At 39.4% G+C, this 24,605-nt stretch overlaps 1 protein-coding gene across 14 annotated transcripts in view; it reads left to right on the forward strand.

Annotated features, from left to right (window-relative positions):
- MBD5 (methyl-CpG binding domain protein 5) overlaps positions 1 to 24,605 on the forward strand; it is a 141,214-nt gene that overhangs the window by 41,197 nt on the left and 75,412 nt on the right. For 13 of the 14 annotated variants that reach the window (XM_057415591.1, XM_057415587.1, XM_057415598.1 and 10 more), the window contains exon 2: positions 2,746 to 2,843. The gene's annotated coding sequence lies outside the window, so the exon portion shown is untranslated. Of the gene's footprint in view, positions 1 to 2,745; positions 2,844 to 15,439; positions 16,211 to 24,605 lie in introns of those variants that run through there. The other variant, XM_057415593.1, reaches the window with a different exon arrangement.

Genomic DNA, 24,605 nt, shown 5'->3' on the forward strand with positions numbered 1-24,605 from the left:
GTCTCATGTCGCACAGCTATGGTTGAAGTCCCTTCATTAAGAAACCATTATCCAGAGCAGAGAATGTCAGGACATTCGGAACATCAGGAAACACCTTTTCACTGAGGCAGTTGTTGATCACTGGACCAGGCTGACAGAGAGGCTGTGGAGATGTCCAGAGTCCAACTGGATACAGGCCTGGGCCACCAGTTCTAGGTTGCACTGCTTGAGGAAGCAGGGTAGACCAGATGTTCTAAAAAAGTCCCTGGCAATTTCAACTACTCCATGGAAATTTTATTGTGGTTATAGTAGACAAGTAGTTTCTCTTTCAATGAAAGAAGTTGAAAACTAAAAAAAAAAAAAAACCCAACAAAAAAAATCCACAACCAAGAAACCCAGAAGTTGTTGGCCACCTTGGCATGAGCTGATTCCCAGGGAAGCACATACGTAGACCAGTACATCAATGCTGACCTTACCATAAGCATAGTAATTTTCTTTTTTAACTTCATCTTTTCATAGTTACAGTACTGAAATATGAAAACAGCACTAATAAATGATATTGTACCATTATCCTTTGAACACTGTAAGGTTTTTTTAAAACATGACTGGCATTTTTAGGGGTGTTGTCTTAAAGCTACCTGGACTTGTGCAAAATGTTCGACACTGTCCCACGTGACATCCTTGTCTCTAAATTGGAGAGACATCAATTTGACAGGTGGACCACTCGGTGGATAAAGAACTGGCTGGATGGCTGCACACAAAGAGTTGTGGTCAATGGCTCAACGTCCAGCTGGAGACCAGTAACAAGTGGTGTCCCTGAGGGATTGGTTGGGACCGGTCTTGATCGACATCTTTGTCGCTGACATGGACATTGGGATTGAGTGCGCCCTCAGTAAGTTTGCTGACGACACCAAGCTGTGTGGTTTGGTTGCGTTGTGGTTTAAGCCCAGCCAGTAACTCAAAACCATGCAGCCGCTCTCTCATACCTCCCCCTTCCTCCACCCGGCTCCCAGAGGGATGGGGAGGAGAATCAAAAGCGTGTAACTCCCATGGGTTGAGATAAGAACAGTCCAGTAACTAAGGTATAACACAAACCACTGCTGCTACCACCAATAATAATAATGAGAAGGGAAATAACGAAGGGAGAGAATACAACCGCTCACCACCTGCCGACCGATACCCAGCCCGACCTGAGCAGTGATCTAGCCCTTCTGGGTAACTGCCCCCAGTTAATACACTGGCCATGAAGTTCTATGGCATGGAATACTTCTTTGACTAGTTTTGGTCAGGTGTCCCGTCTCTGCTTCCTCCCAGCTTCCCTTCCTCCCTGGCAGAGAATGAGACTCAGAAAGTCATTGATCAGAGTAAACATTACTGAGCAGCAGCTAAAAACATCGGTGTTAACAGCGCTGTTCCCAGGCTGAAAGTCAAAAACACAGCGCTGCACCAGCTACTAAGAAGGAGAAAAATTACTGCTACTGCTGAACCCAGGACTGGTTGATACGCTGGAGGGAAGGGATGCCATCCAGAGGGACCTTGATATGCTTGTGACCTGGGCTGATGCCAACCTCATGAAGTTTAACCATGCCAAGTGCAAGATCGTACACCTGGGTCAGAGCAATCCCAGGCGCAGCTACAGGTTGGGCAGAGAAGAGATTCAGAGCAGCCCTGTGGAGATGGACTTGGGGGTGTTGGTCGATGAGAAAATGAACATGAGCCGGCTTCAGTGTGCGCTCGCAGCCCAGAAAGCCAGCCGTATCCTGGGCTGCATCAAAAGGAGCGTGACCAGCAGGTCAAAGGAGGTGATCCTGCCCCTCTACTCTGCTCTTGTGAGACCTCACTTGGAGTATTGTGAGCAGTTCTGGTGTCCTCAACATAAAAAGGACATGGAACTGTTGGAACAAGTCCAGAGGAGGGCCACGAGGACGATCAGGGGACTGGAGCACCTCCCATATGAAGATAGGCTGAGAAAGTTGGGGCTGTTCAGCCTGGAGAAGAGAAGGCTGAATGGACACCTCATAGCAGCCTTCCAGTATCTGAAGGGGGCCTATAAGGGTGCTGGGGAGAGACTTTTCATTAGGGACTGTAGTGACAGGACAAGGAGTGTAATGGGTTAAAACTTAAACAGGGGAAGTTTAGATTGGATATAAGGAAGAAGTTTTTTACTGTTCAGGTGGTGAGGCACTGGAATGGGTTGCCCAGGGAGGTTGTGAATGCTCCATCCCTGGCAGCGTTCAAGGCCAGGTTGGACAGAGCCTTGGGTGACATGGTTTAGTGTGAGGTGTCCCTGCCTATGGCAGGGGGGTTGGAACTGGATGATCTTAAGGTCCTTTCCAACCCTAACTATTGTATGATTCTCAGTTGTCTTTTCAAAGTTTAAGGGGGGTTAACTTTTTGTAATCTATTAGTGTTCATAATATAACACATTTTAATACTTATTTGTAATTTTGTCTTTTCTCATCTTTAAGTCGGGGAATGATTAATGCTGTTGTTATTTTGGTATGATAACAGTGAATTTCCCAAGTTTGGTATGCTTAGTCATAAATATACTAATGCTAAGTAATTTTTATATGCCTCAACTGGATAAATGCCTTCCCATGTAATGGCTCTATTGCTTGTCTGTTTTTAACAGCAGCTAATAAATTAGTGTAATTAATGCACAGTTTTACTTTGTGCCTTCTTAATTAAATATAGATTTAAAAAAAAAAAAATCCTTAATCTAGTTGGAACTAACCTGGCGTATGTATGCTTTGTGTTTTTCTTCAGATCCTTGTTGACGATGGTAGTCATTGGAGGCATAAATATTGAAGAATATATCACTTACAGACAAGATCTTTGAAATCTGTTCCCTTCCACCAGCAAAGGTACATAAAATAATCTATATTATGCGTTTTTATGTAAGTAATAAATTAGGTTTTTACCTCCAAAATAAGCAAAATTGAATAGCAGCTGAAGTTTAGGAGTTTGACTACAGTTCAAGTTTCAGCTTTTTTTAGGAAGTTTATTTATTCTACTGATGTGAAAAATCAGCTAAATTAAAAGAGCTGCATTTCTTTTCTTCCTTGTTAGTTACAAGAGTGTGAGTCCTTAGTTTGTTTTCCACAGAGGAAAAAAGCGTCAATCTTTTGGCAATTTCTGTAAGAAGTTTAGAAATGTGGCTTCTTTTTAGTTAAATTTTAGAGACACGAATCCAATGTGCTCTGTACTTGTGCTGTTTATTTTGAATGTGTGAAGTTTTGAGCAAAATGCATGTTAGGTATTCAGGAGAGTTATGGTTTTGTTTTATTTTTTCTATTTTGAAACTAATTATAAAAAACACTCTAGATAATGTGAGAAGGATTTTTTCTGTTATGGAAATAGAGCTAATATTCCCACTCATTATCAGTTGTTAATTTAATGTGTGGTAATAGCTGGAATTTAGTGATGATTATATGGTAGTAGATTTTTGGTTAGCTGTACAGCTCATCTATGAGCAAACCAATTAAGACATAATTTCAGAATATAATTGAACTCCTAGTGGGACACTGGAATTCACTAGAAATTTACATACTTGCTTTTCTTTGTTTTAGTAGACAGGTCCAAAATGAGGTACTACTTCACTCTTCTGAATACAGCAACTTCACCTGAGACTTTGCAAAGTGAAGCGTGTAAAATGAAGTTGAATGGATAAATAATTTAATGAATAAGCAATTTAGTTTCCAGATCTGATCTTTGAATTGCTCTTATTAGCTGCTTATTTGAAGAATAAAACTTACTTTGTTGTTAGGACGCTGTGACCCTGTTGATGTTCTTTTCACCTACACTGCAAGACAGTGTGGTGCAACACAGTGAAAACCCATTTACTTAGTACAAAGTTTGTTCAGCATTCGTAACTCATTTTCAGTCTTTATGCATGTCCGGGCAGCCTCGATCTGCCGGGAAATGGCTTATTTGGATATCTTTATAACTGTTTCTTTTCAAGCAATATCAACAGAAAATCACTGGAATTGCATAGTTAGTGCATGGATGCACTACCATGCATAGAACATCAGGGCTGGGGCACACAGGGTCAGATTTCTGTCTCACATCTGTGTTGAAAAATTAAGTATTTCATTTATGCAGTGTTTGCAATGCATTTTGTTTTATTCCCCCTTCAAGTATCTATTTACGGAAGTCAGAGCTTTTGTATGAAACCCCTTTTTTCCTTTTTAGTTTTTTTTCAGCCCAAGTTTACCTGCAAGGGCACTAAGCCTCTACTTGGGTATATCACCAAAGGTGGTGGATGCTGGCAGATGCATCGATGCTAATGCAGCCCTGGTGCCATTGGGTTTGCGTCATTCTAAGTTTGCTCAGCTCCCAGATGATGCTGTAACAGAACAGCAGATGGGAAAGAGTTAAAAAGTGGGGCATGTGTAACTGACCTGTGTGATCTAAAATAAGGAAACAGTAGCTGTTTGTTAGAGAAAAGCTCAAATTAAGAAAGAAATTAAGGCATTTCTCTTCCCCCTTGCCCCCCCCCCCCCCGTTTTTTTTTGACCCCCCCCCCCCAGAAGGGAAAACCTTTTTCATTTAAAAGATGAACACTACTGAGCTGAGAGAGGTTATTTATACCTCTGCCATCTTGAAGTTAATTTTTTTGAGTTTGTTTTGGTGTTCCTGTTTCCTTCAAGGACAGACCTTTGCATATATTTTTATTTGTTCTAAAATGGGGGCCTGAGACATTTGGTAAAGGAAAGCCAAATGTTTGGAGGGAATAATTATCAAAGCTTGCATTTGAGTTAAGAAGAAACATTTTTTGTATGTGAAAAACTAGAACAGGGGAAGTATTTCTTCCTGTAAAGTTAACGTTTGACTGGTTATTTCCTTAATGTTTTAATATATATATGTGGATAAACCTCAGGATGTTCTGCGAAAGCAAAACAAAACATTTAGTTCTCACTCTCAGCATCTTAGCTTTTAATTTTTACTCTGTCTACCAGTGCGAAAATATCACAGCTGTATAGGTATGTGCAGACATTGTTTCTATTCCATTTGATCTATTTTTAAATGCAGGAACTTTTTGTATTTAATATGTATTATTGTGCTTGCAGTCTTAATACTTCAAAACCTTAGTGACCTTGCTTCACCCACTTGCACCTTGTCCATTATCATGCAGTCTTTAATTATGTGATGACATGCCATTTTTCTCAGTAGAAGGAAATCCTTAAATAGATGGCATTTAATCAGTGTGCAGCTATCCACTATTTTTAATTGTTCAGTGTGTCGTTCAAGATATTCCACACTCTATATAGTTTTGAGACCTTGCTCTGCAGATCGAATTAGGGCTTGGCCTTCATGTTTAACTGTACCTTTAGCAACAGGTTTTCACTGAAGAATATCTGGCAAACCCAATCTCTGAAGTCAAGGTTATTTTGCAGAAACATTTTCCGTTGTAGGAGCTTTCCTTGCGCTCTTTTGAAGGGCTGCTGAGATTTGTATACTTTTTACATTAGTTGCAGAACTGGAGTACTCACTCCATAAAGATTCTTTGAAGTCAGAAAAGTGGGATCAGTGATCCTCCATGAAGACAGTAGGAATTGAAAGTATTGTTGGTCTAGGCATCTTTTTTTAAAGTCACGATTTCATTCTTCTTTGGTTCTGTTTCACATTCAGCCAGTCTTAATTGTGTCCTAGTTCATAGGATCATAGAATAGTTAGGGTTGGAAAGGACCTTAAGATCATCTAGTTCCAACACCCCTGCCATGGGCAGGGACACCTCACCCTAAACCATGTCACCCGGGACTCCATCCAGCCTGGCCTTGAACACCGCCAGGGATGGAGCACTCACAGCTTACTTGGGCAACCCATTCCAGTGCCTTACCACCCTCACAGTAAAGAACTTCTTCCTTATATCCAACCTAAACTCCCCCTGTTTGAGTTTTAACCCATTACCCCCTATCACTACAGTTCCTAATGGACAGTCCCTCCCCAGCATCCTTACAGGCCCCCTTCAGATACTGGAAGGCTGCTATGAGGTCTCCACGCAGCCTTCTCTTCTCCAGGCTGAACAGCCCCAACTTTCTCAGCCTATCTTCATATGGGAGGTGCTCCAGTCCCCTGATCATCCTCATGGCCCTCTTCTGGACTTGTTCCAACAGTTCCATGTTCTTTTTATGTTGAAGACCCCAGAACTGCACACAATGCTCCAAGTGAGGTCTCACAAGAGCAGAGTAGAGGGGCAGAATCACCTCCTTCGACTTGCTGGTCACACTCCTTTTGATGCAGCCCAGGATACGGTTGGCTTTCTGGGCTGCAGGCGCACACTGAAGCCAGCTGACGTTCATTTTCTCATCAACCAACACCCCCAAGTCCTTCTCTGCAGGGCTGCTCTGAATCTCTTCTCTTCCCAACCTGTTCCTTTTATGTCTGATGTCCTGCATCTTTGTTTCTATTCTCCCTCATCCACGTAATTTCTAATGTCACACAGTTTCTATTTCAAGTTCATTACCCATTCTCACACAATACTTATCTTCCTTCATTTCACTTATGCTCTAGAATTGCAGTTCTATTCTGGCCCCAGATTTGCACCCCTTTTTCTCAGGGTGGGTCTGCACAGATTGGTGTTGAAGGTTGCACATCTTTCTACCCATACTTTTGAGTTAGCTGATGCAAGTCAACTTCAGTACAACAGTCTTGTAGCTGCTTGGGCATGACTGAAGTGCTATGGAGGAGCAGTCTGCCTCTGTAGTGTGCTAGTAAGGTGGCACACAGCCATAGTGCCAGGATCAGCCATCTGCCAAATGGTGTCCTTGCTATGGTGTGGATGTGCATTGCTGTCTCGCATTTCCAAAACTGTAAATTTCAAAAAGCTTTAAATTGTGTATTAGAAAGGAGTTTTGAATTTATGGGTATTTTTAATTATGCATTTAGGAGCTTGAGTGTGAACACTGTGGATTTTCCTTATTTGTAAACTGAAATGTCACTTACAGGTTTATGATATTTATTTCAACATGTGAAAGGAACCAGAATGATACATTATAACTTCTCATAATATTTTTTTCTTGTTAATCACCTGCAAGGGTGCAAAATCTATCAGCATTGATAAAATAGAAAACTGGTTATGCAGACTTAAGAAGTATAAGTGATGTTTACATCTGTTTCTTGTCTTTTATCTTTTAAAACAGTACATGGAAAAATCTAGTAGCTAGCTAGATTTATTCTGTACAATAAGATGATAGACATGTTTAGTCCCGTGTGACATCTCCAGCTGCAAGCCGTATAGTCTCTGTGAAGTTTCTGTACTGCGTAATTCTGGGACTCATGATGTATCGCTGCACAAAATCAGGCCTTTCAGTATCCAAACTTCAGAATTTGTAAGGCTGTTTAATTATGCTAAAGTATGAAAAATATGACTTGGCGGTGCATACACGGTACTTCTCTAAATAGTTTGTCTTAGAACTGTGTCATTACTAATGTTTTGATTGTAGTTATTCTAAGACAGAGAAGGAGCAGTGTCAACATCGCATCATTTTTCTCCCTAAAGCCATCTGCAGTCCGGATTGACAAAGAATTTTTACTCAATTGTCATTAAAACCAAGGAGCCCAATTGTCTTTTCTGAAGCCTTAATGTTTTTCTGAGAACAGTCAGTTTTCCTTCTCTGTTTCATCTTTTCATATGAAAGGGTTGGGGCTTTTTTTTCTGAAATCCAAAGTTACTCTCTGTAATGCAAAACATAAACTAATTCTAACTTCTTAAAATTAATAAAGGGAAGCTTAATTTAAAATTACTTCTACAAAAATTATTGAAAGTATCGGGGGGGGGGGGGGGAGATACTCCTCTAAATGCTGTTCTACAATATCACTAAGTTTAGGTACATTTCAAAGTTAAATTTGAGAGTACATTTTAAATATGATAGATTTAATAGGTAGTTCTCTGCCTTAGCAGAAAACTTTGTATCTCATCTGCCAAGTTTTTCTTACTTCACCAGAGCAAGAAGGTTTTTTCCAATGGTCCCCATTTCTTTTCCAGCTGGTCCTTCTGAAACAATTTTTAAATAAAATATGGGCTGACGTTTTGAATTTTTCTGGAAGCATATCCTGTAAATAAACATTGTAAACTACAAGGGCCTTTCTGTTTTGAAAAATTGGAACAACAGGCACCCTGAACAGAAGTAAATATTCCCAACACTTTTCTTAGTGATATCTAATTAATAAGCACAGTGGTTTAATTGTAATTTCAAAGTTAAATGTTGAAGTAATGCAAGAATTCCTGATACTGCAGTGCATTTCTCTTTAAAATTAATAACATCATAGCAAAACTGTTAAAATTCCTCTTTTTTTAATAAATAATTTTTCTTAGTGAAGCTAGGCATACATGCACATAGCTTCTGAATTAGTTGCCTAAGGGTTTGCTTCGTACAGTCACACTAACCTGGATGTCTCCAGAAAGTTTGGGTTTTTTTTGTTATTTTAGTCCATGATGCTATAAAGATTTACAAATGTCTATCCTTAAGTTTTCCTGTCACGTATCAAGACATCTCTGTGAAGTAAAAGGCACATCATCTTTGTTTTTCTTTAAAAAGCTGTGGGTTTAAAATAACAGCAAAGACCTGCTGTCATTATTTGTCAATTACACAAAATATTTCAAGGAGGAATGTAGTTAGAATTTAGTACCTAGGATAAATTGTGTTATTCTTTTCTGCGGTAACACCAAACCAAATTCAGATCCTTCATTTTTATTTTCAAAATTCCCCCTAAAAAAAAAAAAACACAAAGCAAAAAAAAAAAGCAAAAAAAATACCAACCACCCAAAGCAGTGCTCTAAAAAGAAGCTCAAAAGTAGCAAAATTAAAATCTAGCTGTTAATGAAAACCTAAGAAATTACTGTTTTTCTTTACATGAAGGTGGCCTCTAAGGTTGTGGAGGTGCTTTTCTCAATTTGGTATTTCATTTTGTTTTCTTTTCACCTCACCACAGATTAACATTCTTGGAGGCCCGCAGTCATGATTAAAATCTAATGGTTAAGGGGAGTGAAAATACTAAAAAGAGATGTCACTGCTGTGGTTCATCTGCCAGTGCTACAAGGCCAGATCAGATGTGGGTAAATGCTGGTGATCCAAGCTGACTGTGCCGACTTTAAACTAGGGCTGTTTGCAAAGCCGTGGGAGTGCCAAGAGTTTTTCTCTTCCCACCAGTCTGTAGGGAATAGAATAGGGAACCAAATTTTTGCCTAACTGGGGAGGATTGCAAACAGCTCAACACGGAGCCAAGGGAATGAAAAGAGACAAGGAGAAAAGCCAGCTTGGTCAGGTCTTTGCTGTGGGGACACCTGCATCTGCAGGAAGCACCTGCTAGTCAGTATCACCAGCACCAGTTATTCAAACCAGCCACTGGCGGATGTTAGAAAAAAAAATGCTATTATTTTTACACTATTGATACATAAATGCAAATGCTTATTGTTGAATCTCATGTATGATTTGATAGTAGTTTATGAGAAGGTAGCTAGATGCTGTCCCGAAAAAGGCAACAGGGAATGGAGAAGGAAACCTGGCCACAGGTGCACCTTCAATAAAAGTTACGCAAGGAAAAGCTGTATAATATATATAGTGTATATTTTATAATGTATTGTAACTTAACCTCACCTAGATAATTCCAGCACAGTATTTTTGCTTATGCTACTAATTCTTGTTAGGAAGTTTTATCCATTTTCCAGTGTAGACATTTATATTGGTTCAGGTATGTATCTTTTTTGCCTTTAATTTTCTTTTTATCTCAAGCATAATTGAAGCCTTTGAGTGACAGCAAGTGACATTTTCACAGGATAGATTCTGTAGGCAAATGAACAGTTGACAGCAGGCATAATGGCAGCCTGGAATAGTGTGACATGTAGGTGTTCTGACTGGAAGACACTCATTGTGTTGAATGAAGTTCTCATAGAGTAGCTTTCAGTTTATATTGTATTCTCAGAGTATAGAATTAAATATATACCCATTACACATATGCTTCAGTTGCGGTTTTTTTAACACAATTTCATCTCTTGAAGAAGAAATAGTATTACATAGCCTGAAAGGAAATTCAACAGATAGATACTGGCATTATTCAAAGTCCTTGGCTTTTGTATTCTGTAGGTGTGAAACAGTGAGATGTCTTCCAGTGTGGGTAAATACAGTGTATGTTACCATACAACAGCTCTGTAATTAGTTAAAAGCAACTCAGAATAAAGGTCGGGGGGGGAGGGAGGGTTTGTTGTTTTTTTGGGGGTTGTCTGACTTACAAATCCCAAATATTCAAGAAACCTTGATAAAGTTATAAAGTACCTTGTGTGTACTATGAAATTTCACAGCTGGAGAAAGTAAAACTTTACCTGATGAAAGTTTAATGTTAGTATTTCAGTTGGCTTGCAGAAGATTGGATAACTGCTAGTAGCTGAAAAATATAATTAGTTCAACATTAACTTAAATAATAGTATATATGTCTATACAGAAGATTGGTCAGTAGGTCATTTTCCTCAAATACCATTCTGTTAAAATACCATTTAAAGTACGAAACTATTAGTAAACTCTCTTTAACTGTTGTATCAACAGAAATTTATGCACGTCTTGAGCAAGTTAATATTTATTAAAATTGGTTGTGATCCTTGAATTATTTGGAACCAGTGATGCTAGAGGAAAGTGCTGTTGTTCCTGCAAAGGGACACTTTAAAACACACTGCGAATTCATTCGTATTATGAAACTGCAGAATGTGTATCTTCCAGTGTAGCAAGTTAGCAAATTGCTGATTTAGATCATGCCACTTAAAGACATTGCCAATATTTAGATAACTTTGCCATCTGTAATTAATAGTATTAAGACTGTGGATAGCCCTCTTACCTTAACTATATACCTGCAATCTTGTAAAAAACAGTTATTTTACAATATCTTATTTTAGAAGGAATTAAGCAGAGTGAAAACTGAGCCAGGCACCTTTCTCGGCATGGTGGTATAAAATTTGGTGGTTACTACCAAACATGTTTCTGTAATTCAGTTGTTTTTTTCTGTTTGCTTTGTACATTAAAAGACTTTTTGGTAGTATCATTTCAGTGGGAATTATTATGCAGAAGTAGTACATACGTAAAAATGATGATTTTCATTATTCTTCAAAAATTGCGTTCTGTTCATTATCTAAAAACTGAAATATATTTCAGAACTGAAAAACAGAAATGCTGTGTCCAATGAAAACCAAACAAAAAAACAAACAAAACAAACCCCAAAACCTGCATTTTTGCTTACTTGTTTAGGATAGTGGGAGTACACCGTAAACACACCTATTTTTATTTAGTTCCCTTTTTCTTTAAAATAATAATTAAAAAAAATAAGCCTCCTTGTGTTCACAATGTGAGCAGCAGAATATTGACATTTCATCATGGTGACACTAAAGATACCGGAAAATAATGGGTTTTTTACCCTTCTAGCACATAAGAAAGATCTTTCTAGTTTCTTGTTAGCAAAACGGGTCACTGCTTTAGGATGATTTACTGGTACATCTTCCAAAATGCACCAGTTGTTCCCAGTTTAACTGAAGATAAGTAAGTTAAATATCCACTGTAAAGGTTGTGTAGGGCTCGCATTCAGCAGTAAGATACAGTATTTTGAAATCTTCTGTTTAATGTGAGAAGACAAGTGTCATTGATTTCATAGCATCCTGGAATGGTTTGGATTGGAAAGGACCTTAAAGATCATCTAGTTTGAATCTCCCTGCCATGGGCAAGGACAGCTTCCACCCGATCAGGTTGCTCAAAGCTCTGTCCAACCTGGCCTTGAACACTGACAGGGATGGGGCAGCTGCAGCGTCTCTGGGTCAGCCTGTGCCAGGGCCTCACCACCCTCACAGGGAAGAACTTCTTCCTAATATCTGACCTAAGTATCCCCCTCTGCCAGTTGAAAGCCATTCTCCCTTGTCCTGTCCCTCCATGTCCTTATAAAAAGCCACTCTCCATGTTTCTTCCTGGCCCCTTTAGATACTGGCAGCCACTCTAAAGCCTTCCCAGAGCCTTCTCCTCTCCAGACTGAACAATCCCAGCTCTCTCAACCTGTCTCCATAGGAGAGGTGCTATGGTTCGACACACGTGTTTCCAAATGAGGTTCAGTGCCCTCAGATTAGATTATCATGACTGTCCCATCTAAACATATGAAATTATAAGTTCTTTATGAATAGTTTTGATTTGTGCTACAGGAACGCAAAACTAAAATTTCATCTGAGGCGATAAAAGATGGTTTATAACTACAAATTAACCAGTCCAGATGCAGCTCCAGGGAGGGGGGGAGGGAGCAATCTGATAAAGACTGAGGGAGCAAGGTCCAGACATCTAAACTACACGCCACATGAGATGGGGGTCATTTGGAAGGCAGGGTGAATGAAGAGAGATAAGCTGCATTTTCCAGAGCCGCCGCCTGCTGCCTTGGTGAAGCAGACTCTGTAAACACATGCTTAATGCACCACGTTATATTTGAGTTCTCATGTGAAAGAGTGCAGTGCAACTGATCAATGATAAAATGTTTTCAAACTGGAAGTAAGTGTTGTAAAAGCATATCTTCAAGTGAAGATGGGAGTGATGCCTTCTAATGGACATAGATTCTTTAGTTGTGTCATCTGTCTTTAGCTGTACCCTCCTTATTTTGCCTTCCTGCCCAAGACAGGTCCTGTTTTTTCCTAGGTATCTAAGAAGAGAGTAAGGGAATTTAAAAGCCCAAGGGCCAGGAGAGACCACAGTGACTTTTGTCTGGCATCCTTCAGCATGCAGGCTGTCAGTTTTTGCAAAACCTAATTTAAACCTTGTCTATTCAAAAGGTACATGATGTTGCTTCAAAGTCCTGCAGTGATGGTGAGCTCACTATATCACCCCGAAGTGTTTGCATGTGTAATTACTTATAATAGCAAGGAATTGCATTTTATGTAAAATCAATACTGCTTTACCTTTCATGTGGAAGGGCTTAAATATTTTCTTTTTAAGTACTAAATCTTTCATAAGTGTATTCTTGCTTGTTCTTCTAGAGTGGTTTACTTTCTTCAGCTCCTTTAGTTGTACACGTGCTTTCACATTTTCTTGCACTATTTGCAAAAAGGAAAAAATCATGCCAACTGGGAAATGTTTGTGAAAGCCATTTGTGTGAGAATGATGTGCCATACAGTGTGCTAAGAGACACAGACTAGCGTACTTTTGCTAGTGCTCTCTAGCATAAAGTTGATACCTAGTGTGCAAAGTTTGCAGCATTATTACTGACATGTCTTACTTGTTTTATCCCCTAAGTTGCTGCTAGAAACAATGTGGTAGATGTTAAGTAGAATTTCTAGATATTTTGGATGCTGAAGCATTTATTAAGGCTAGTGCTGCCCCAGATACTAGGCTGGAAAAGACCTTTAAGATCATCAAGTCCAGCCATTACCCCAGGACTGCCAAGACCACCATTAAACCATATCACTGATGGCCCCATCTATATGTTTTTTGAACGCTTCCAGGGACAGTGATTTCGCCACTTCCCTGGAAAGCCTGTTCCAATACCTGTTCTTTCAGTGAATAAATTTTTCCTCATATCCAATCTAAACCTCCCCTGGAGCAACTTCAGGCCATTACCTCCTGTCCTGTCACTAGTTACTTGGGAGAAGAGATCAGCTGCTTCCTCTCCCTGTCATCCTTTCAGGTAGTTGTAGTGAGTGATAAGGTTCCCCCTGAGCCTTTCCTTCTTCAGACTAAACAACAATATGTAGTTAAACACAAAATTCTGTGATGGGGAAAAATTCCATTGCTGTATATTTAGAGCGTACGCTCTGGGTTCTGACTGGTGCAGAAGCCCTCAGTGCTCTGTGACCGCGTTGTCTTCTTGTCTATCCTGTCACAGAGCCCTTGTGAAGGAGCAGCTAAAGCTGCAAATGACTTTTGGGTTTGGGTCAGGTGGATTACATTTTTGACTGGAAGGAAAAAAGTGTCTGACTTCCTCCACCATGATCAATTCCTAAATCCAGAACTAAGTGTATATAAGAAGCTAAAGCCAGTTTAGCCCCCTCAGCCTGGGACTCATACTTCTGGCAAGTGAGCCGACAGGAAGGGAGGGAAGGAGAGGCTGCAAGGGCTATAAGTTCTTCCTTACATGTTGGATTTAGCAGGGTTGTGTTCCTTAGAGCAAGTTTTAGCTTAGATTCATGTTCATACAATATTTAAAATAATGGGATGTATTCACTGAAAAGGGGCAGAGGGTTGTGGGAAGGTGCAGGAACCAAATCACAAGATGCAAAATATCTGCTGGACTGATGTGACAGTAAATTGTTTGTTTAGGTAGAAAGAGAAATTTGTGAAGCCTGCATCTGGGATTGAACTATATGTTTTAGCATTGAACTAAATGTGGTCATGCAGTGATGATGAAAAGGTGATTTTTAAAGCAGGCAAATTGAAGTGTACAGGCATTGATCATATACAGTTACTTAAGTGGGAGTTAGGTCCTGGCTCTATGGAAATAGGTGGTAGAACTGAAAAAGCATTTCAGTTACGTTCATGAAGTACAACGCTGTATTGATTGAAATGTGTCTTGTTGCTACATTCTGGGTAGGCATCTTGTTTGAAATACCTGTCTGGCCCTTATGGATTTGACACATTTAGGTATTTTTGCAGCATGTTTTGGAATATGAGGTCTAGACTAGAGATTCCATATCAGTTTTTTTTTTCTTATATTTCCTTGAACTTACCTAGTATTTTGTCCCATCTAAAAATTGTTTATTGGCAACATTATAGAACACTGTCTGAATCCTGAAGCCATCTCTCTCATTCATTTCCGTGATTCTTTTGCTCTAATAGAAGGTAGAAAATAAAGATTTTGGGGGAGTGTTGAAGATATTTCTGATGAGTTTCTTTTGTGAAGATTTTCTAGAGAACATAAGCATGGATTTTTTTTTTTTTAGTAAATTTTTCCATAACTTTAGCAATTTGGTGATTTAAGTTTAAAACACTACTAGATTCAGGGTTTGGCCAACAAATGTAAATGGTGAGGTACCCTCTGATTCATTGAGATTTATCTAAATTTATGTTGTATGCATTGTGTACCCCTCTAAGTTCCCTTCTCTGTGTCTGCTGAAGAGGAGTGCTGCAAAAATTGGTGTCTGGCCTTGCAATTGCCACAGGAGATCTTAAAGACTGGACAGACAGTCCTTTACCCCTGGTACTTAAAACACACATTATCAGGTAGGTTCCACTTACTTCTCTCCTGCCCCAGTCGACCCTGTGGAGGCAGCATACCCTGAGCTTGGCCTTTTCCACTCCAGTTAAAGGTTTGGCAGTAAAACAAAATATAGAAGTATTTCTGAAAGCTTAAAGCAGAGAATGCTGCATTAATGCTTTCAAGGCTTGGAAGGAAAAGAGTACACTAAAACCCCAAACCTGATCCATGCTTTTAAAGACAATATACTAAAATAGCTAAATACATGCTACTACCTTCAAGGTAGTCTTTGAACATTAGAACTTAAACTTTACATAATTTTCAGTTGCCTCACCCTCAAATGCATAATCTTAGTGTCATTTCAGATGCTTTCAGATGTTGGTGATCTCTAGGGTCCATATGATTTGCACCTTTAACATTTTGTAACTACATCATAAAGAAAGGTAGAACTAGCTGTCTACCTCATTAGGTTGATTTTGTTTTTAACAGCTTTTGGTAGATTTCACATACTATATCTTTGGATGTATTTTGACAGGAACGCAAGATTGAAGGCCTTTGGCCAGTCCTTTTCAGGAATCAAACTGTCTCTTCATCTGTTGTTATTTCAATGGTTCACGCATACAAGTCCAAAAATGGCTTTAGAGATTTGGGATGCAGGAAGAGAGCTTTCTTGCATGCCTGTTAATTTGCTGTGATCCCTGCTGGTGCCAAAAAAGAAAGAGAAGTCGTGATGACTCATCAGGAGAGGGTTTCCATTCTGTGTGAAGTACTGTTTGAATGTTTCACTAGTGTGGTGGTGAGTAAAGCATATGATAGTAGGACATCAACAGCTAGTGCTCTTATATGGACACTTGCATGGCATGGGCAGTGGTTGTCAGTGCTTCAAGCCCAGATTGTGCCAAGCCCTTTGACAGAAACTGTATGTTTCCATTGCATGATATATCACTGTGTATCCAGAAGGAGGTAAAACCATGTAATTCAGTTTGGGAAAACTTGTACTCATTAGCTGTTTAAAAAATACCAGTTTTGCAGCATTCCAAAGAAGTCTTCTAGAAAGAAGCTTAATGCTGGATAACTTCACCCATTAAAGGTAGGGTACCTGAACAGTTGGGTATACATAGGTTGTGTGTGGGACGATTAGAAAGGCAGAAAGAAGTGTCACATGTGGGCTGCAGGAGTGATGCCTGCCCAGTAATAACAGCACTAGGTGAGTTTTGCATAATATACATGATGCTAAGGGAAGGTAATTACCTGGTGACTATGTCAGAATTAGTAGACTTTCAGCTTGTTTTCTGCAGTTTGAAGAAGTGTTTCCTTTGCTAAGGAAGATGGAGCTGGCAGCAGGGAGAGCGGGAGATGGAATGAGTCCTTCCGAAGAAGCATAGAGAAACCTGATTATATTAGAGAAATGCTTACAAAATATTTTACCTTAACGTCATATGGTGTCAGTTCTGGTTGCTTTCATAATCTCATCCTGCTTCCTAATTTTATAAACTATTTACACTTAACAAGTTTCTGTTGAAATAAAATAACATTCCAGAAAGCTGTCTGGTAACTTCATATGTACCTGAACGGCAGTATCACCTTTTGCGCAAAAAATGGAAGAATGTGTTTATCACTGCTGTTAAAATGAAAGCTACCAGAAATAAATGAGATGCCTGTTCTTTTTTGTCCCTTTTGAAGAACGCAGTCTAAGACCAGAGTTATGTTAATTCCTGGCGCTTTATTAAATCCAAAAATGTAGTAACTACTTATTGAAACAAAAAAGGGAAATGCAGAGAATGTATAAGTTGATAATTAGGAAGAAAAAAAAAAATAGCCCCTGCAAAACAGCATCAGGCATCTGAGCTTGCACAGACCTGCAAAGAGCAGGTTGTTTGTCCTTAATGCAGTCCCTTGCTTTTCTGTGTACCCTGAGGGGTAAGAAACTGCTGGGAAATGCTGTCCATCCTCAGGGAGAGCAACAAAGGAGAGATGTCTTCAGGGTCTAGGAGAGTAGAGTGAGTCTTTGTATCCTGTGTTTACAGTTCAATATCAAGATCAGGATTTGTCTGCAGAGATGATCTTGGGTGCAGCAGGCACCTGGGGTTCAACAGGACATAGCTTTGTACAGTGCTTACAGTTCTTTCTCAGTTTCATGTGCTTGTTTTTTTGCCTTTCCCATCATTTTCTATGAACATTTTTAAATCACTGTTCTTCAGCTCAATTGTTGGTTGGATAGGGATGCAGATTATTTAGTCACAGCCATAAATTTGATCAGAAAAAGACCTTGGAAAAGACCTTGAAGATCAAGTGCAGCTGTTAACCTGGCACTGCCAAGTCCACCATTAAACCATGTCATGAAGCACCACTGTCCTGGGTTCACGTCTTCTAAATCCCTCACAGGATGGTGACTCTACCTCTTCCCCACGCAGCTCTCTTGGTGCATAAGCTTTGCTCCATGGTGCTGGTGGCTGTAAAGGCTCAGGCCTGAGCAGTGGTCTGAGAGCTCTGAGCTGCCAGGCCAGGGAGCCTGGGAAAGTGAAAGAAGTTTTGAAATGTTGTGTACTTTCCATTGCAGGAGTAGGTAGATGGTTGTCAGGCCAGCTCCCAGAGAGAAATGTTTTGCTTTGCCATTGATAAATCCTGGGATATCCATGCTTATAGTGTATATGGGACAAAGAGTAAGGAGGCACTTTGCCTCTAGGAAGTCCTGTTATAATTTTCAGTGATTTGAAAAAGTTGCTTTGATATGTAGAGAAAAGCAAAGATGAGCCTTTCTCTAAGGTGCTGGAAATCGAACAGTTAATAGTACAGGAAATCTTTATGGCCCTCTTGTAAATCTTGCTCTGTTAAAGGGAACATGACAATTTTAAATCAACTGTCCAGGCAGTCAACACTGGCTTTAAATGTGTGCAAACTGAAAATAATCCATGCCAGAGCTTCTTGTGCTAGTGCCAGCTAAAAACAAGAAAGAAAAAATGAGATTGATAGGTTTCAAAGCTGATAGTTGTGCTTAAGCGCTATGCTTGTAAATCACTGAATAACTTTTCCATTATAACAGCTAATGTATGTAAATGTACATATAGTAATACAAGATACCTGAAATCCTGAATTCCTTGCTAAGCTTGCAGTATTGCAGTTGCTAAAATACAACCTGTAGTAATGTATTGCTATTCGTCTTAACCAGAGATGATTCCATGAATGTCAAATAACTTAATGCTAGGGCTATTCAAAATCCATGTAAAACATGTCAGTACATCTGACCTCAACTCCATAGTGGCATAATGATGTTAAATTATTTTGCTATAGTTCCAAAAAGCTTCATGGATTAAGATTTTTTAAAGTACTACTATTTTAACATGTGAAATAAAAAAAAAAAAATTCTACCTCTTCAGCTTTTCAGTTTACTTTAGCTTCCCTCAAACCATCTTTACAGTGCAACAGTCCCTGCCTGTTCCTGTAGTCATTTTGGTCAGGGCATATCCAAGGTATGTTGGATCTACTGCTTGGCATGCCTCTTCATACCTAGTTGCATACCTGACAGCTTCCAAGTTATCTTCTGTTGCTGATGACACAAAAATTTGAAAGCAGAAATTAAAATAAGCTTCTGTTCCTTTTTTTCTATTCCTTTTTATTAGTTTTATGTGTTAGTCTTCTCATAAATAGCATCTGGAAAATATGCTACCAAAAAACATTTCTGTCAAACATATCAGCAAAACTTACACAGAGCTGCTGAACAGTCTGCCCTGCCATTAGTAAAGAGCTGTGGTGTTTGCCTGAGAAGAATTTAGAAGAGCAGTGTGAAATCTGAATGCTTCAACAGACTTGTATTCTTTCATACTTGCACATGAAGTTTGTATTTTCAGCTTTGGGACCTGTGTTGCAAGAGCCCTGGCTGCTGTTCAGTGTATGGTTGCAACAAATTCAGAGGTTGCTGTGGGATTTGTATAAATGAATAAAACTGATGAAGTAGAAAAGGTAGTTTATTCTGTGCTGCCAGATTAACTGCAACAAAATGACTTGGTTACATCAAGTAGGAAGAGATACTGAATAAAATATTTTGGTACATGGATTATAACAATAGTTGCTGATGATGATACGAGGAATACTAGATTATCGTATTACTTCTGTGCAAGTGAAGTCATATTTTCTGTATTTAAGGTTTCTTTGGAAGAATAAACCACAAGTTTGTCTAAAGAAAAATCTTATTTCAAACTGATCATTTTCATCTGCTACCTGAAATACTTTAAGGTACTGAAGTACAAACTTTTTTTATCCTACTGTGTTTATCATAGTGTGCTTTATTGGGCTGACCTACAGCAGTTACAAATTATTTGACTGTTTCCATTTACTACAGTTTCATGTATGTTTTAGGATAAATTTTTTACCTGGAGTAGATGAACATTGCTTTGTAGCAAAGCACTGGTACATAATGTTGTTGGTAGTTCAGCAGAGGACATGTTTATAGTTCAAAAAATAAGTAATTCAGAAGACTGTGTCTGGTTTGTGTTGACTATTTGGAACCCCAATTAAAAATTACTAATTCAGTCATTCCATTTAGTAACAGCTAACTGTTAAGTATGTGAACTTACACAATGTTAGGACTGTTTTTGTTTTGTTAGGACATATTTTGTATCGTGGCTTTGTTAGGTATATATATATAACAACACAATGGAGGTTAATTTTAATAGTGCTTGTCTTGGCTTTTTCGAAAGTACATCAGTCTTTCTCAGTTTTCTCTGAAACTCTGGGTTTGTGTATGAGTCATTTTCTGTAGCATTCACATTTTTGAAGAGGATTCTGGGTTTAGCAGTAGCATTCATTTTTTTCACCTTCTCAGTAGCTGGTGCAGTGCTGGCTGACTGGGTTTAAACCACAACAAAGAGGTACATGCTACTGGAAGTATTAAAAAACGTGACCCTCAAAAAAACTGTAGCTACTGCACTTGAAGAAAGACTTTGAACACTCTTATTCATACTGCTAATGCAGAATGTCAAGAAGAGTATGCTAATGATTGGGGTGTTGAATTAGCCACATCAGGTTGTGCATATCTCAGTTCACTGAGAATTAGACATTCTTATCTGGTTTTCAGGTTACCTTGATGTTATTACAAAATTATTGAATTACTGAGAAATAATTCTTGTTGCCCAAACTTTAAATGTTTCCATCTGTTCGCTGAAATTGAGCAACAGCTAAAATAGGCTTTTCCTAAGGCACTAGTGCAAGTTGCCATTTTAGGTAATATCTTAATTTTGTGTCTTTATGTATGACCATGTTTTATTGGCATCTTCATACACTAAGATGAGACAGCAAGTCTTTGGTCCTCAAGTGAAGGTTCTGTTCATCACACTTTTTGATCATGTTATTCCAAAGTGAGTGCAAAAGTAGAATTCTATGTGGTTATTTTAGGTCTCAGCTTTTGTTAGGTGTGTTTGCCACATGTTTCCACATTCACACATTCAGAAAAGCTGACTGAAAATTTCTCTGTTAGCACAGCTACATATTGCCGTCCCCTGAAAGATATTTATAAAACATAATAAAATTCTTTGTGTGTGCAATTGTTTTCAGCCATGAATGTTTTTTGAACATGGCAGAACCAATCAGTTACTTTTAAGTCAGTCATGCACGTGCTGGGTTCGAATCAGTTGTTAGTAGTTAGAGCTCAAAACTACTGAAATGGAAGGGAGGCTGTCTTAAGAAGCATCAACTTTCATGTTGTAAAGTAAGGAAGAAGTTTCCACATGAAGTACATGTCCAGACATCTGTAGTTTCTGTTTACCTGATGAACAGGTAATTTAAAAAAAAAAAAAGTAATAAAAACGCCCTCCTGGTTTAGGACACCATAGATGCCTTAAGTTCTATCTGTCATACTGGGCTGTCTCACCCCTCTGCTCCTGCATGGTTTTAGGTGCAGGTAGTTGGCAGCTCGGGCAGTCTAAATGGCTGGACTTGGTGTGTCTTGGCTTCTTACATTTCAGACTAAGGCCACTGAACCTAAATTTGGGAAGTGTACTCTTACAGCTGTCAAATTTAAAGCAAGTTTGCATTATGATGAAGATATGCTTTAGTCCTTAGCCTTCAGCTCACCGTTAGTATCTTAGCACTTGGTTTGAATAGAAATCGTTTTATCTACCGGATTAGTAGTTGCCAGGGGATCTGATTGTCCCATCAATTTCAGTCTAGTGTAATTCAGTAGGAATTTAAAGTTTTTCTCCTTGAACGGATGTCTCGTACTCTTTTTGAGAAATGAATTCTGTCATCTGAAAGCTCCCATTAACTCCTTCCTACCAGTCACATATCTTTGAATTAGAGAAGTTTGCAAGTACAGAAGAGGTAGTAAAAGCTTCAAGAGTCGGAAACTTTCTCTTATGTTATGCCTAAATCCAGATAGTGTAAAAACATGCTAAGAATGAAGGAACTGGGACACTTAGCTTGTGGCTTCTGTGAAGGAAAAATCCAGTGGTTAAATTACACCAGTTGACACTGCGTAGAATTCGCCATTTTTTAAATTCAAACAGAATTGTAAGACGATGCTGCTGTTATACTTCTAATTATTAAATTAACTTGCAAAGTAATTAAAAGTGTTTAACTTACTGTTAGACTGCAGGCCTTAAACAATTGTAGTCCTTTGCACTGTGTATTAGAAGATTCTTTGGCTTCAAAGGGTTTTTTTCAGTAGTAGAGAAAATTTACTTAAAGTTTTGCAATAAGTAAAACCAAACTTATGTGTAACCAAGTTGTTTGTCGGCTGTTACTAGGAGTCTTTTTCTTTGATTCTTTGTGTGCTCTGCTGATGTGAAAAGCTGGCTAAGATGAAGCTAGCAAAATTCCTTTGTTAGCTGCTGTAATGGAGGAAACACTTTTCTGGAACGTAGGACAGCATTCATACACCTATTCATTGACTTGCTTTCTGAAAAACATTTTAAAAACAAGAAACCTAATGCACTTTATATTTTTTAATTAATTGCATATTTTAGAACATAACAAACTTAGAAAAAAGGGCTAAATCTGTGATTCATTTTTTTAAGGGATTTTTTGTTGTTGTGATGTCTTCAATCCCTCAAAATATATTTGTATATTTAACTTAATTGTTTTTTTTACCTACTCCTATTAGAATCATAGAATAGTTAGGGTTGGAAAGGACCTTAAGATCATCTAGTTCCAACCCCCCTGCCATGGGCAGGGACACCTCACACTAAACCATGCCGCCCAAGGTTTCATCCAGCCTGGCCTTGAACACCACCAGGGATGGAGCATTCACAGCTTCCCTGGGCAACCCATTCCAGTGCCTCACCACCCTCACAGTAAAGAACTTCTTCCTTATATCCAATCTAAACTTCCCCTGTTTAAGTTTTAACCCATTACCCCTTGTCCTATCACTACAGTCCCTAATGAAGAGTCCCTCCCCAGCATCCCTATAGGTCCCCTTCAGATACTGGAAGGCTGAGGTCTCCATGCAGCCTTCTCTTCTCCAGGCTGAACAGCCCCAACTTCCTCAGCCTGTCTTCATATGGGAGGTGCTCCAGGCCCCTGATCATCCTCGTGGCCCTTCTCTGGACTTGTTCCAACAGTTCCATGTCCTTTTTATGTTGAGGACACCAGAACTGCACACAATACTCCAAGTGAGGTCTCACAAGAGCAGAGTAGAGGGGCAGGATCACCTCCTTTGACCTGCTGGATGCAGCCCAGGATACGGTTGGCTTTCTGGGCTGCAGGCGCACACTGAAGCCAGCTCATGTTCATTTTCTCGTCAGCCAACACCCCCAAGTCCTTCTCCACAGGGCTGCTCTGAATCTCTTCTCTGCCCAACCTGTAGCTGTGCCTGGGATTGCTCCGACCCAGGTGTAAGAGCTTGCACTTGCCACGGTTAAAGTTCATAAGGTTGGCATCAGCCCACCTCACAAGCGTGTCAAGGTCCCTCTGGATGGCATTCCTTCCCTCCAGTATATCAACCGAACCACACAGCTTGGTGTCATCGGCAAACCTGCTGAGGGTGCACTCAATCCCACTGTCCATGTCAGCAACAAAGATGTTGAACAAGACCGGTCCCAACACCAATCCCTGAGGGACACCACTTGTTACTGGCCTCCAGCTGGACATTGAGCCATATTGTGGTCACCACAGCTCTTTGTGTGCGGCCATCCAGCCAGTTCTTTATCCACCGAGTGGTCCTTCCATCAAATTGATGTCTCTCCAATTTAGTGACAAGGATGTCGTGCGGGACAGTGTCGAATGCTTTGCACAAGTCCAGGTAGATGACATCAACTGCGCTACCCCTGTCCATCAGTTCTGTAGCCCCATCACAGAAGGCCATCAGATTGGTCAGGCAGGATTTCCCCTTAGTGAAGCCATGCTGGCTGTCACCAAGCACCTTGTTGTTTTTCATGTGCCTTAGCATGCCTTCCAGGAGAATCTGCTCCAAGATTTTGCCAGGCACAGAGGTGAGACTGATCTGTAATTCCCCAGGTCATCCATTTTCCCCTTCTTGAAAATGGGGGTTATATTTCCCTCTTTCCAGTCATCGGGAGCTTCACCTGACTGCCATGATTTTTCAAATTTGATGGCCAGTGGCTTTGCAACTTCATTTGCCAGCTCCTTCAGGACCCACAGATGGATTTCATCAGGTCCCATGGACTTGTGTATTTGTGTATTGTTGATGTCCTGTCAAACACCTTGACAACTTTAAATGCTTGGGTTTACTGTCCACTCTTTTTCTTGCTTACTAATGCTCATAGAGCAGATGTGGGATAAAAAATTTCATCCAGGTTTGTGGAATTGCTAAGGGAAGGAGTGTGTTTTCATGAGTTTATTGCAAAGGCAGTTCTTCCTTTCTACTTCTATTTTCATCCTCTTCCACCAGAAGCTATTAATTTATCTCAGTAAACCAAAGGCATAGTGTATGTATGTGTGTGTGTGTGTATATATATATATAGTATATATATAGATGCTGTGTAATGGTTTTTTCCTAAAAGGTAGTATAAGTTTTTAATGATGTGATGTTTTCTCTGTTTTTTTGTTTGCAATTTGACTAGCTGAGAGTTACAATGGCAGTTTTGACTTTTAGCTTCATAACCTGCCTTGTTCTTTCTTATTGGGAATTGCTCAGAATAAAACTAACGTGAAATTATATAAAATAAAAATTATCACTTCTGTTGCGCATAATAAGTGTGCAAATCAGACTAATAAACCAGTTACATGCCTCTGTCCACTCATTATGCTTGAGCCTGTGTAGTTCTGTATCGCAAATAACAGCATTAAAATAAGAATTTGAATATATAAAACATTTTACTTGTAGTGATCTGAAAATTGAAAAGAAAGTTAAAAGTCTGGTTTTGAGTGTAGAGATATCAGTAGCCATTTAAGTGATGATCTGGGATTACTCTGTTTTTTTCCCCCCAGTGATTAAGAACTGTGCAGCAAAGATTCTTATTGCCTCCCCAATAGCTTTACACTAACTCTCTTCCAGTATTGCAAATGTTGAGTACATTCTTGAGGATATCAAA

This window comes from Pezoporus wallicus, unplaced genomic scaffold (assembly GCF_028554395.1).
Source record: "Pezoporus wallicus isolate ANWC-B61680 ecotype Strahan unplaced genomic scaffold, APGP_CSIRO_Pwel_v1 contig_736, whole genome shotgun sequence".
NCBI classification, from domain to species: domain Eukaryota; kingdom Metazoa; phylum Chordata; class Aves; order Psittaciformes; family Psittacidae; genus Pezoporus; species Pezoporus wallicus.